Source organism: Cherax quadricarinatus, chromosome 20 (assembly GCF_038502225.1).
Source record: "Cherax quadricarinatus isolate ZL_2023a chromosome 20, ASM3850222v1, whole genome shotgun sequence".
Taxonomy (NCBI): Eukaryota; Metazoa; Arthropoda; class Malacostraca; order Decapoda; family Parastacidae; genus Cherax; species Cherax quadricarinatus.
Genome location: NC_091311.1, coordinates 15,351,039 through 15,366,562, shown reverse-complemented (window position 1 = coordinate 15,366,562; position 15,524 = coordinate 15,351,039). Strand labels below are relative to the sequence as shown.

The 15,524-nt window shown below is 33.1% G+C and overlaps 1 long non-coding RNA gene across 2 annotated transcripts in view; it reads left to right on the top strand.

The window, feature by feature from the left end:
* Window positions 1-7,245: 7,245 nt before the first annotated feature.
* The window catches only part of LOC128703336 (uncharacterized), a 29,701-nt gene continuing 21,422 nt past the window's right edge, over window positions 7,246-15,524 (top strand). Inside the window, exon 1 of one of the 2 annotated variants that reach the window (XR_011392244.1) lies at window positions 7,246-7,475. This is a non-coding gene — a long non-coding RNA (uncharacterized lncRNA). The remainder of the gene's footprint in view (window positions 7,476-15,524) is intronic. The other variant, XR_011392243.1, reaches the window with a different exon arrangement.

Sequence of the window (15,524 nt, the reverse complement as noted above, 5' to 3'; positions counted from 1 at the left end):
TGTTTATAATGTTTGTAATGTTTATAATGTTATAATGTTTATAATGTTTGTAATGTTTATAATGTTTATAATGGTTGTGATGTTTATAATGTTATAATGTTTATGATGTTTGTAGTGTTTATAATGTTTATAATGTTTATAATGTTTGCAATGTTTATGTTTATGATGTTTGCAATGTTTGTAATGTGTGTAATGTTTATAATGTTTATAATGTTTGTAATTTTTATGATGTTTATAATGTTTATAATGTTTGTAATGTTTATAACGTTATAATGTTTATAATGTTTGTAATGTTTATAATGTTTATAATGTCTATAATGTTTATAATGTCTGTAATGTCTATAATGTTTATAATGTTTATAATGTTTGTAATGTTTATAATGTTTATAATGTTGACAATGTTTGTAATGTTTATAATGTTTATAATGTTTATAATGTTTGTAATGTTTATAATGTTTGTAATGTTTATAATGTTATAATGTTTATAATGTTTGTAATGTTTATAATGTTTATAATGTCTATAATGTTTATTATGTTTATAATGTCTATAATGTCTATAATGTTTATAATGTTTATAATGTTCGTAATGTTTGTAATGTTTATAATGTTTGTAATGTTTATAATGTTATAATGTTTATAATGTTTGTAATGTTTATAATGTTTATAATGTCTATAATGTTTATAATGTTTATAATGTCTATAATCTCTATAATGTTTATAATGTTTGTAATGTTTGTAATGTTTGTAATGTTTATAATGTTGATAATGTTTGTAATGTTTATAATGTTTATAATGTCTATAATGTTTATAATGTCTGTAATGTCTATAATGTTTATAATGTTTATAATGTTTGTAATGTTTATAATGTTTATAATGTCTATAATGTTTATAATGTCTGTAATGTCTATAATGTTTATAATGTTTATAATGTTTGTAATGTTTATAATGTTTATAATGTCTATAATGTTTATAATGTCTGTAATGTCTATAATGTTTATAATGTTTATAATGTTTGTAATGTTTATAATGTTTATAATGTTGATAATGTTTGTAATGTTTATAATGTTTATAATGTTTGTAATGTTTATAATGTTTGTAATGTTTATAATGTTTGTAATGTTTATAATGTTATAATGTTTATAATGTTTGTAATGTTTATAATGTTTATAATGTTTATAATGTTTATAATGTTTATAATGTCTATAATGTCTATAATGTTTATAATGTTTATAATGTTCGTAATGTTTCCAATGTTTATAATGTTTGTAATGTTTATAATGTTATAATGTTTATAATGTTTGTAATGTTTATAATGTTTATAATATCTATAATGTTTATAATGTTTATAATATCTATAATCTCTATAATGTTTATAATGTTTATAATGTTTGTAATGTTTATAATGTTTATAATGTTGATAATGTTTGTAATGTTTATAATGTTTATAATGTTTATAATGTTTGTAATGTTTATAATGTTTGTAATGTTTATAATGTTTGCAATGTTTATAATGTTTATAATGTTTGTAATGTTTGTAATGTTTATAATGTTTATAATGTTTGTAATGTTTATAATGTTTATAATGTTGATAATGTTTGTAATGTTTATAATGTTTGTAATGTTTGTAATGTTTGTAATGTTTGTAATGTTTGTAATGTTTATAATGTTTATAATGTTTGTAATGTTTGCAATGTTTATTATGTTTATAATGTTTGTAATATTTGTAATGTTTGTAATGTTTATAATGTTTATAATGTTTGTAATGTTTGTAATGTTTATAATGTTTATAATGTTTATAATGTTTATAATGTTTGTAGTGTTTGTAATGTTTATAATGTTTGTAATGTTTATAATGTTTATAATGTTTGTAATGTTTGTAATGTTTATAATGTTTGTAATGTTTATAATGTTTATAATGTTTGTAATGTTTATAATGTTTGCAATGTTTATAATGTTTATAATGTTTGTAATGTTTGTAATGTTTATAATGTTTATAATGTTTGTAATGTTTGTAATGTTTATAATGTTTATAATGTTTGTAATGTTTGTAATGTTTATAATGTTTATAATGTTGATAATGTTTGTAATGTTTATAATGTTTATAATGTTTGTAATGTTTATAATGTTTATAATGTTTGTAATGTTTTTAATGTTTATAATGTTTATAATGTTTGTAATGTTTATAATGTTTATAATGTCTATAATGTTTATAATGTTTATAATGTTGATAATGTTTATAATGTTGATAATGTTTATAATGTTGATAATGTTTATAATGTTGATAATGTTTATAATGTTGATAATGTTTATAATGTTGATAATGTTTATAATGTTGATAATGTTTATAATGTTGATAATGTTTATAATGTTTGAAGTTAAATTAGCTACTGAGAGCAACAGAAAATTATTCAAATTTGATTCAATAATTGGCAACCTCAGGTTTTTAATCAGTTTCATTCATGGATAAAAATTCTTATTGGCATGTGTATGTTGTCCTAAAATAAGAGATATTACTCTGGGAAAATTTTGTTAGTTCTGCAAAATTCACAGGTTAATGATCACCAAAAATTAATTATGTCAGAAGAATTTGGGACTGAGGGAAGTGTATCAAATATCATTTTCAATAATAAATTTATTTTCAGATCAATAAATTACATTTTTATGTTAGTAGGCAACATCAGGATGTTTTGTTCAAGAAGTGAAAATGGATTTATAAATGTGAATGTGCAGTCTTCTTCAGATAATTATTTCAAATGACTTGAAGTAATCTGATTTTTTCAATATATTTTAAATAATTGCTATTGTCTTCAGCACATTCACTCGGTTCTTGTAAATTTGCAAACTGTTTCATATGCTTGTTTTCTGAGAGGTAAACAGTTTTAACTTCATCATGAATAATGCTCCGATATCATTTACTAAAGTAGGAAACAATATGTTCTTGACCTGCAGTTTCATACCATACAAATGGTTATAATTGACCATTATTTTTAAAAGGGTGGACCAGTAAGCCAGCGGAAGGCCTCGGTCAGGAAACACTTGTCCTGTTTCCTGACGAACCATACCTAACCTGACCTGCTGTTTCAAATTTAGATCATTGAGATGGCTGGTAACAACAACTAAAAATGCTAAATCAAACAGCCATTTGTCATCACATAAAAGAGAAAATTCCTCAGGCAGCTCATTCTATTGTTCAGTTTCCATAACCTACAGAGAAGTTGTGTCGTCAAGACAACAAAACCTCACAATCAACGATCACATCACAATATTACAAATCTAACAATTCACAGTATTATCTGAATTCTCTTCTGTTTAATCCTCTCGCTCTAATTTTATACAGACATTTCACAAGCGGTCTCATAACATAGTACAACCTTAAAGTTTCCCACACAGTAACTTAGTGTTATTACTCTCATATTTTACTCAACTAACGCCTAACTTACTCGAATTTCTCTTACCATTTTTTTTTTTGTACAAATCGTTTATTTGTCAATACTTTTTGTATAAGTAGGCTTATTTTATTATTTTCACTGGGAATGCAATGCGCCACTAATGGAGCATGCGCCACTAATGGAGCATGCGCCAGTTATGGAGCATGCGCCAGTTATGGAGCATGTGCCAGTTATGGAGCATGTGCCAGTTACGGAGCATGTGCCAGTTACGGAGCATGTGCCAGTTATGGAGCATGTGCCAGTTACGGAGCATGTGCCAGTTATGGAGCATGCGCCAGTTATGGAGCATGCGCCAGTTATGGAGCATGCGCCAGTTATGGAGCATGCGCCAGTTATGGAGCATGTGCCAGTTATGGAGCATGTGCCAGTTATGGAGCATGTGCCAGTTACGGAGCATGTGCCAGTTACGGAGCATGTGCCAGTTATGGAGCATGTGCCAGTTACGGAGCATGTGCCAGTTATGGAGCATGCGCCAGTTATGGAGCATGCGCCAGTTATGGAGCATGCGCCAGTTATGCAGCATGCGCCAGTTATGCAGCATGCGCCAGTTATGCAGCATGCGCCAGTTATGCAGCATGCGCCAGTTATGCAGCATGCGCCATAGGTTGGCCATCACTGCTGTAGACAGTGATAAAGTCAAGACAGTCAGAAGACCAGTGTTTACAGTCACAACGTTGTGCCACAGACACAGCCTCATCACAGCGATACAACTACAGAAAAGATGCTTCTATAAACATCTCTCTTTATCAACACTAAATGAGCCACACAGGTTTAGCGCTTCATGAAATACGGTGCAGAAGAATGAACCCGATTGTGACTCAATCTAGAATTTTGCAGCATCCAAAAAAATAAAAAAAGTCAAACGACTTTATTCTTCATTGTTTGTTGTTGACGCATATGAGAACATTAACACTGGTAGTTACACTAACACTGGTAGTTACACTAACACTGGTAGTTCCACTACCTCAACACTAATACTGGTAGTTACACTACCACTGGTAGTTACACTAACACTGGTAGTTACACTACCTCAACACTACCACTGGTAGTTACACTACCACTGGTAGTTACACTACCACTGGTAGTTACACTACCACTGGTAGTTACACTAACACTGGTAGTTACACTACCACTGGTAGTTACACTAACACTGGTAGTTACACTAACACTGGTAGTTACACTACATCAATACTAACACTGGTAATTACACTACCTCAACACTAACGCTGGTAGTTACACTACCTCAACACTAACACTGCTAGTTACACTACCTCAACACTAACACTGCTAGTTACACTACCTCAACACTAACACTGGTAGTTACACTACCTCAACACTAACGCTGGTAGTTACACTACCTCAACACTAACACTGCTAGCTACACTACCTCAACACTAACACTGGTAGTTACACTACCTCAACACTAACACTGGTAGTTACACTACCTCAACACTAACACTGGTAGTTACACTACCTCAACACTAACACTGGTAGTTACACTACCTCAACACTAACACTGGTAGTTACACTACCTCAACACTAACACTGCTAGTTACACTACCTCAAAACTAACACTGGTAGTTACACTACCTCAACACTAACGCTGGTAGTTACACTACCTCAACACTAACACTGCTAGCTACACTACCTCAACACTAACACTGCTAGTTACACTACCTCAACACTAACACTGGTAGTTACACTACCTCAACACTAACACTGGTAGTTACACTACCTCAACACTATCACTGGTAGTTACACTACCTCAACACTAACACGGGTCTTTAGTGCCTGGTTGTAAGTTAAATCACAAGCCAAGGAACACATCGACAGTTCTAATGGTCAAAGCAAGCTCTAAGAGAAGTTTTACGAGTCCCCTTAATGTTCTCACCAACAATATTTACAATACGTATATAGTGCAATAGAACAATAGCGTAGGCAGGTATTATGCAAATGATGATTACAATAAATGAGAAACACAGTGAGGCTGTCCACTACTTGTTGACTGATATGTAATTTAAAAGATACCACAATATGTGTTCAATCGTAGCAATTGTGAGACGAAGTTGAGCTTAACCTGAATGGCTGATATTTAAACTAGTAATGAATTCACAGCTTAACTGTGGAAACTACAACTATACAAGTTATAACTGACACCTTGGCTGATTAGAAGAAATGCAAGAAGTGGTTCTGTGATGAACTCCGAGTACAATGTAACACTCGGAGTTCTCTACACTGATGTTGTGGTTACCCAACCTCAAAACTAATTCAGGTTTCACGTGAAACAATATCAAGTATCTATTTAGGGTCCATGAATGTGCATTTCACCCACCTCTGACTTTTCTGCTTTATCTCTGTTACTCTGTTAAATTCCACTATATTCATACGCCAAGAAATTATCTAAATTGGTGCTGCTCTCTATCTGTACTGTCAGTCATTATCTTAGCATGCATGTCAGATATGCAGGTCTCTCTACATACTCGTGTCTCCATCTGCTGCTGTTTGGTGGTGGGCTATAAACTACAGCTACTGCTACCTTGGGTCCTCGTAATTATACTATATATTTTCTGATCTCGCCATTATGTGTCCGTCAGAGCTTGTTAAAGCTCTCCCACACATCCCTGACAAATAGTGCCACTCCTACACGTCCTCTGTTTCCTGATTGGTTCATTACTCGCTTCCTATACATGACACCCGCCTACTAAGTAGTGGATTGTATGGTACCTAGATACATATAATGAGCAGAAATACATATTTTGAGCAAGACGGAATATCGTGGCAGCCCTCTTATCCATGTTCTTGTTATGTGTCAGAGCACAGTTACCGTGGTAGTACTGAATACATATTTGGTGGTGACAGAGATTGTAAGAACCTGACCCTCCTACCACTCATCTATAAAGATAGAGGATTATATTATCTTCATGCTTCTTCATTGGTGTTCATTATCGTCTAAACCTTGTGGACCTCTCAGATGAGTGCACTGGCAGAACAAAGCTGTATCAGCCTTCTGATAACTGGCTTTATCGAGGACTGAGATAGTACCAGAGTATTACCGAGGCGTCTAGGCACCTGATATACTCGTTAACCTCAAGTGACGATGAACACGACCAAGTGTAATCAGAGAATTAGTGAATTTTCTGTGTATAATTCCAGCGGTGTAGATTACACTGGTCTTCATTTGGAATATTTTAAATTTTTATTTTTATTGATGGTTGTGATCTTACATATTCTTGGGTTGCTGATTGTAAATATCTAAATAATTTTGCTTTATCACATAAGGATTTTGAATAAAATATAAATTAATGATAATAAAAAAATGTGAAATTTTAATGAATTGTTAATTTATTAAAATTAGGCAAGTAATCATGGAAAAGCACATTTTTAGTTTTAAGAACATATGAATTCCTAATCAATATGAATCAAATCAAATTATTTTATTAAACAAAATGCTCCTAATGGTTAGCCTTTATGTTGAATCAAAGGAAGGAGGACTGCTTTGATTTTCGCTTGTGCTGTGCATCGAGACCATTACGTTTCAATGACCAGCAGTAATCCGCCATCATGCTGACATTCCTTTTGCCCTGGTATCGAGTTTCCATGATGCAAATATCATGAAGGAACCGCTCTCCTTGTTCCTCACTGTAGTCCCACAGTTGTTGGGAAAATAGTCAAGATATGAATGCAAAAAGTGCATCTTCACACTCATTCTAGACCCAAGTTGTTGGAAACTTGAAATCAGGTCTTGAATCATTTTCTTTTCCCAGGAAGTTATGGACAATCTACCAGGATGAAAACTAGGTATTCACCTCGACACCTGCTAATGCTTTATCAAAATGCTTGTTCTTCAAGCCTTTAGCTTGCCGTCACTTATACGAGGAATCTTTGTCTCCAGGTACCTGAAAGCAGTTCCATTCTTGTTCAAGGCCTTCACAAAAGTTTTCAAAAGCCCTAATTTGATGTGGAGTAGTGGCAGCAGAATTTTCTTGGGGTCAACTAGTGGCACAGTTTACACCTTGTGATTTCCAGGTAAGAAGCTGGTTCATGGTGGCCAGTTTTTCTTGGTTCATAGTGCTGGCTGTCTGCCCTATTATCCCAAAGACACAGAAAACATTTTAATTGTAATATACCACTTTCCCATTTATTTATGTTATACGAAAACAAACTATAAAGAAAATTAGACATTTTAATTGAAAATAGTGATTTGACAAAGCATGCTAATAACAATTTTGTAATTAACTTATCAGATGAAATTTTAGACAAAAATACAACTGCTGCTCTAGGTTTTGGCCTAAGTTTTGCAACTTCAAAAAAACTTAATAATGTTGAAAATGCGAAAGCCTTTTGTAACTTTGAAAAATTTTCTGATTTATCCTCTGATGAAATTAATATTAGTAAAGGAATGGTATATAACTCTATGTTAAAACCAAACATTCCCAATTGCCCTCAAAGATTCTTTAAGTCTTATGATACACTTAATAACAATATAAATTTGCGCCTTACTAAAGCAGACAAAATAAATGCAATAGTAATTATGAAAGAAAATGATTACCAAGAAAAAATTAATAATCTCTTAGATGATACTGAAACCTATTCTAAACTTAGGAAAAATCCCCTAGAAACCGTTAACAGCAATTTCAATAAAACAATAAAACTTTTACTGAAAGGCAAAGATGAATTAGTCAAACAATTTACTTCCACTAATCCATCTTTACCTTACATGTATGGACTAATAAAAACACACAAACCAGGGAATCCAGTCAGACCAATCATTAGCTCCATAGGATCAGTTTCATATAAATTATCCAAATGGCTTGTTGATATTTTGAGCCCTATTGTTGGCAAAATTTCTAACTTTAATTTTAAAAAAACATAGATTTAGTTGATAAATTAAGCTCCTTGACTGACTTAAATGATTTTAACATGGTTAGTTTTAATGTTACTTCCTTGTTTACGAAAGTTCCTGTTGATGATTTTATTAAGTTTCTTATATAAAAAACTCGTTAATTATGATTTACCATTGCCAGTTCCTACTATCATTAAACATATTAAACTTTGCAGTGTTGATGCAAAATTTGTATTTAATGATAAGTTTTACACTCAGAAGTTTGGTATGGCAATGGGGAATCCTCTTTCATCTGTTCTTAGTAAACTATACGTGGAATTTTTTGAAACAAGATTGCTTAACACAATCCTCCCTAATAGAGCTAAATGGTTCAGATATGTTGATGATATTTTGTGTCTTATGCCCAAGAATATAGATATACACCATTTCCTTAGTAAATTAAATAGCTTAGTCCATTCTATAAACTTTACTGTTGAGTTTGAAGAAAATAACTCATTGCCTTTTCTAGATGTTTTAATTATTAAGGGTAATAATGAATTCAAATTTAAAATTTACAAAAAACCTACAAATAACTGTTCCTGTGTACACTATTATTCTTCACATCAAGATAGAGTTAAACTGTCTGTTTTCTCATCAATGTTTTTGAGAGTTTTACGTATTTGTAGTCCAGAGTTCATAGTTGAGGAAATATCCAAAATTTATGAAATAGCTAATGATTTGAAATACCCAAGAAACGTGATTGATAAATCTTTTAAAATTGCTAGGAATACTTTTTACAATCCAAAAAGGGACAACCAGCCTTATTCAACTAAAAATATGTTGGTTCTCCCTTACCATGAAAACTTGGTTGAAATGCCTTCTCTTCTTAAGACTTTTAATATCAAAGTTGTATTTAAAAATCTTGATACAGTAAAAAATACTTTTGATAAAGAATTCCCCCCAAAATGCTGACGGATGTGTCTATAAGATTCCTTGTAAAATTTGCGATAAAGTTTATTACGGTCAAACTGGTAAAAGTCTCGAACTAAGATTAAAACAACATAAATATAGCATTAGAACTGGACAAGATTCCAATGCTCTATTTATTCATGTAAGAGATTTTAAGCATCCAATTGATTTTCAAAAAGTTGAGAAAATAGTATCAAGCAAGTCCATGGTCGACAGGAATATAATTGAATCTTGTTTCATAAAAAGCAGTTTTGACAATAATATGAATATATCCTTTGGTTTATATAAATTAGATCCATTTATAATTAATAGAATTTGGGAAGAATTTAATAATACATTGGATAAATAATAAATTTAAAAATTCTTAAATCTTGGGTAGAATAATTTGTTTGTGGGTTGTGTGAAGGACCTGTCTAGTTTGGCCAGCGGGCCTGCTGCAGTGTTCCCTTTCTTATGAGTCGCACGTCAGGTGTTGCTTTGTTGTGGGATGTGATAATGAGGTGTAGTCTAGACCCTTTATATGCCTTCCTTTGATGCATTACTTTTATTGTTCCTTGATAATGTGAGTAGTCACGAAAGCGCTTGGAATTTCTCTATTCTTTCACAGTGGTTGTTTGCATATTCTGAAATCACCTGTTTACTGTAATCTTATTATCTATCTATCTATCTATCTATCTATCTATATATATATATATATATATATATATATATATATATATATATATATATATATATATATATATATATATATATATATATATATATATATATATATATATATATATATATATATATATATATATATTCAACAAGTCGGCCGTCTCCCACCGAGGCAGGGTGACCCAAAAAAGAAAGAAAATCCCCCCCAAAAAATACTTTCATCATCATTCAGCACTTTCACCACACTCGCACATTATCACTGTTTTAACAGAGGTGCTCAGAATACAACAGTTTAGAAGCATACACATATGAAAATACACAACATATCCCTCCAAACTGTCAATATCCCAAACCCATCCTTTAAAGTGCAGGCATTGTACTTCCCATTTCCAGGACTCAAGTCCGACTAAATGAAAATAACCGGTTTCCCTGAATCCCTTCACTAAATATTACCCTGCTTGCACTCCAACAGATCGTCAGGTCCCAAGTACAATTCGTCTCCATTCACTCCTATCTAACACGCTCACGCACGTTTGCTGGAAGTCCAAGCCCCTTGCCCACAAAACCTCCTTTACCCCCTCTCTCCAACCCTTTCGAGGACGACCCCTACCCCGCCTTCCTTCCCCTATAGATTTATAAGCTTTCCATGTCATTCTACTTTGATCCATTCTCTCTAAATGACCAAACCACCTCAACAACCCCTCTTCTGCCCTCTGACTAATACTTTTATTAACTCCACACCTTTTCCTAATTTCCACACTCCGAATTTTATGCAGAATGTTTACACCACACATTGCCCTTAAACAGGACATCTCCACTGCCTCAAACCGTCTCCTCGCTGCTGCATTTACCACCCAAGCTTCACACCCATATAAGAGTGTTGGTACTACTATACTTTCATACATTCCCTTCTTTGCCTCCATAGATAACGTTTTTTGACTCCACATATACCTCAATGCACCACTCACCTTTTTTCCCTCATCAATTCTATGATTAACCTCATCCTTCATAAATCCATCCGCCGACACGTCAACTCCCAAGTATCTGAAAACATTCACTTCTTCCATACTTCTCCTCCCCAATTTGATATCCAATTTTTCTTCATCTAAATCATTTGACACCCTCATCACCTTACTCTTTTCTATGTTCACTTTCAACTTTCTACCTTTACACACATTCCCAAACTCATCCACTAACCTTTGCAATTTTTCTTTAGAATCTCCCATAAGCACAGTATCATCAGCAAAAAGTAACTGTGTCAATTCCCATTTTGAATTTGATTCCCCAAAATTTAATCCCACTCCTCTCCCGAACACCCTAGCATTTACTTCCTTTACAACCCCATCTATAAATATATTAAACAACCATGGTGACATTACTCATCCCTGTCTAAGACCTACTTTTACCGGGAAGTAGTCTCCCTCTCTTCTACACATCCTAACCTGAGCCTCACTATCCTCATAAAAACTCTTTACAGCATTTAATAACTTACCACCTATTCCATATACTTGCAACATCTGCCACATTGCTCCTCTATCCACTCTATCATATGCCTTTTCTAAATCCATAAATGCAATAAAAACTTCCCTACCTTTATCTAAATACTGTTCACATATATGCTTCAATGTAAACACTTGATCTACACATCCCCTACCCACTCTACCCTTGCTCATCCGCAATCCTACATTCTGTCTTACCTCTAATTCTTTCAATTATAACCCTACCGTACACTTTTCCTGGTATACTCAGTAAACTTATTCCTCTATAATTTTTACAGTCTCTTTTGTCCCCTTTCCCTTTATATAAAGGGACTATACATACTCTCCGCCAATCCCTAGGTACCTTCCCCTCTTTCATACATTTATTAAACAAAAGTACCAACCACTCAAACACTATATCCCCCCCTGCTTTTAACATTTCTGTCATGATCCCATCAGTTCCAGCTGCTTTACCCCCTTTCAATTTACGTAATGCCTCACGTACCTCCCCCACACTTACATTCTGCTCTTCTTCACTCCTAAAAGATGGTATACCTCCCTGACCAGTGCATGAAATTACTGCCTCTGTTTCTTCCTTAACATTTAAAAGTTCCTCAAAATATTCTCGCCATCTACCTAATACCTCCATCTCCCCATCTACTAACTCCCCTACGCTGTTTTTAACTGACAAATCCATACTTTCCCTAGGCTTTCTTAACTTGTTTAACTCACTCCAAAAATTTTTCTTATTTTCATTAAAATTTCTTGACAGTGCCTCTCCCACTCTATCATCTGCTCTCCTTTTGCACTCTCTCACCACTCTCTTTACCTTTCTTTTACTCTCCATATACTCTGCTCTTCTTATAACACTTCTGCTTTGTAAAAACCTCTCATAAGCTACCTTTTTCTCTTTTATCACACCCTTTACTTCATCATTCCACCAATCACTCCTCTTTCCTCCTGCCCCCACCCTCCTATAACCACAAACTTCTGCCCCACATTCTAATACTGCATTTTTAAAACTATTCCAACCCTCTTCAACCCCCCACTACTCATCTTTGCACTAGCCCACCTTTCTGCCAATAGTCGCTTATATCTCACCCGAACTTCCTCCTCCCTTAGTTTATACACTTTCACCTCCCTCTTACTTGTTGTTGCCACCTTCCTCTTTTCCCATCTACCTCTTACTCTAACTGTAGCTACAACTAAATAATGATCCGATATATCAGTTGCCCCTCTATAAACATGTACATCCTGGAGCCTACCCATCAACCTTTTATCCACCAATACATAATCTAATGAACTACTTTCATTACGTGCTACATCATACCTTGTATATTTATTTATCCTCTTTTTCATAAAATATGTATTACTTATTACCAAATCTCTTTCTACACATAGCTCAATTAAAGGCTCCCCATTTACATTTACCCCTGGCACCCCAAATTTACCTACTACTCCCTCCATAACATTTTTACCCACTTTAGCATTGAAATCCCCAACCACCATTACTCTCACACTTGATTCAAAACTCCCCACGCATTCACTCAACATTTCCCAAAATCTCTCTCTCTCCTCTACACTTCTCTCTTCTCCAGGTGCATACAAGCTTATTATAACCCACTTTTCACATCCAATCTTTATTTTACTCCGCATAATCCTTGAATTAATACATTTATAGTCCCTCTTTTCCTGCCATAGCTTATCCTTCAACATTATTGCTACTCCTTCTTTAGCTCTAACTCTATTTGAAACCCCTGACCTAATCCCCTTTATTCCTCTCCACTGAAACTCTCCCACCCGCTTCAGCTTTGTTTCACTTAAAGCCAGGACATCCAGCTTCTTCTCATTCATAACATCCACAATCATCTCTTTCTTATCATTTGCACAACATTCACGCACATTCAGACTTCCCACTTTGACAATTTTCTTCTTCTTATTCTTTTTAGTAATCTTTACAGGAAAAGGGGTTACTAGCCCATTGTTCCCGGCATTTTAGTTGACTTTTACAACACGCATGGCTTACGGAGGAAAGATTCTTATTCCACTCCCCCATGGATATAAAAGGAAAAGTAATAAGACCAAGAACTATTAAGATAAAATCAAAGAAAACTCAGATAAGTGTGTATAAATAATTATGTGCATGTTTGTGTAGTGTGACCTAAGTGTAAGTAGAAGTAGCAAGACATACCTGTAATTTTGCATATTTATGAGACAGACAAAAGACATATATATATATATATATATATATATATATATATATATATATATATATATATATATATATATATATATATATATATATATATATATATATATATATATATATATATATATATATTTATATATATATATATATATATATATATATATATATATATATATATATATATATATATATATATATATATATATATATATATATATATATATATATATATCAAGAAGTCAGCAGTCTCCCACCGAGGCAGAGTGACCCAAAAACAAAGAAAAACTTCAAGATGTAAATACTTTCATCATCATTCAACACTTTTATCTCACTCATAAGTAATCACTCTGCAGAGGCGCTCAGATACAACAGTTTAGTAGCATATATAAAAATATATAACATATCCCTTCAAACTGCCAATATCCCAAACCCCTCCTTTAGAGTGCAGGCATTGTACTTCCCATTTCCAGGACTCAAGTCCGGCTATATTAAAATAACCTTTTCCTTGAATCCTTTCACTAAATATTGCCCTGCTCACACTCCAACAGCTCGTCAGGTCCCAAAAACCATTCATCTCCATTCACTCCTATCTGACACGCTCACGCATGCTTGCTGGAAGTCCAAGCCCTCGCCCACAAAACCTCCTTTACCCCCTCCCTCCAACCTTTTCGAGGACGACCCCTACCCTGCCTTCCTTCCCCTACAGATTTAAATGTTCTCTAAATTCTCTCTAAATGACCAAACCACCTCAACAACCCCTCTTCAGCCCTCTGACTAATATTTTTATTATCTCCACACCTAATTTCCACACTCCGAATTTTCTGCATAATATTTACACCGCACATTGCCCTTAGAAAGGACATCTCCACTGCCTCCAACCGCCTCCTCGCTGCTGCATTCACAACCCAAGCTTCACACCCATATAAGAGTGTTGGTACCACTATACTTTCATACATTCCCTTCTTTGCCTCCATAGATAACATTTTTTTGTCTCAACATATACCTCCACGCACCACTCACCTTTTTTTCTTCATCAGTTCTATGGTTAACCTCATACATCATAAATTCTTCCGCTGTCACGTCAACTCCCAAATATCTGAAAATATTCACTTCTTCCATACTCCCTCTCTCCAATGTGATATCCAAATTTTCTTTATCTAAATCATTTGATACCCTCATCACCTTACTCTTATCTATGTTCACTTTCAACTTTCTACCTTTACACACCCTCCCAAACTCGTCCACTAACCTTTGCAACTTTTCTTTAGAATTTCCCATAAGCACAGTATCATCAGCAAAAAGTAACTGTGTCAACTCCCATTTTGTATTTGATTCCCAATAATTTAATCCCACCCCTCTCCCGAACACCCTAGCATTTGCCTCTTTTACAACCCCATCTATTCGGCACGACATATATATGTCGTGTCGAATAGGCAGAACTTGCGATCTTGGCTTAAATAGCAACGCTTATCTTGCCATATAAGGCAAGCGAAAATTTGTGTATGCAATAATTTCGCCAAAATCATTCTTAACCTAACGAAAAAAATATATTTCTCTGTGTTTGTTTGGTATTAAATTATTGTAAACAAATCTAAAATATATTTAGTTGGGTTAGGCTAAAATAAATTGCGCTTGTTATTATAAGGTTAGGTAAGTTTTCTAAGATTCTTTTGGAGCAAAATTAAATTTTTTTACATTAACATTAATGAAAAAAATATCTTTAAACGTATAAGAGAAAAATTTAGAAAGGACTTTATTTTAAATGAGTTCTTGCTAATTGACCAGTTTTACATATTCGGCACGACATATATATATATATATATATATATATATATATATATATATATATATATATATATATATATATATATATATATATATATATATATATATATATATATATATATATATATATATATATATATATATATATATAT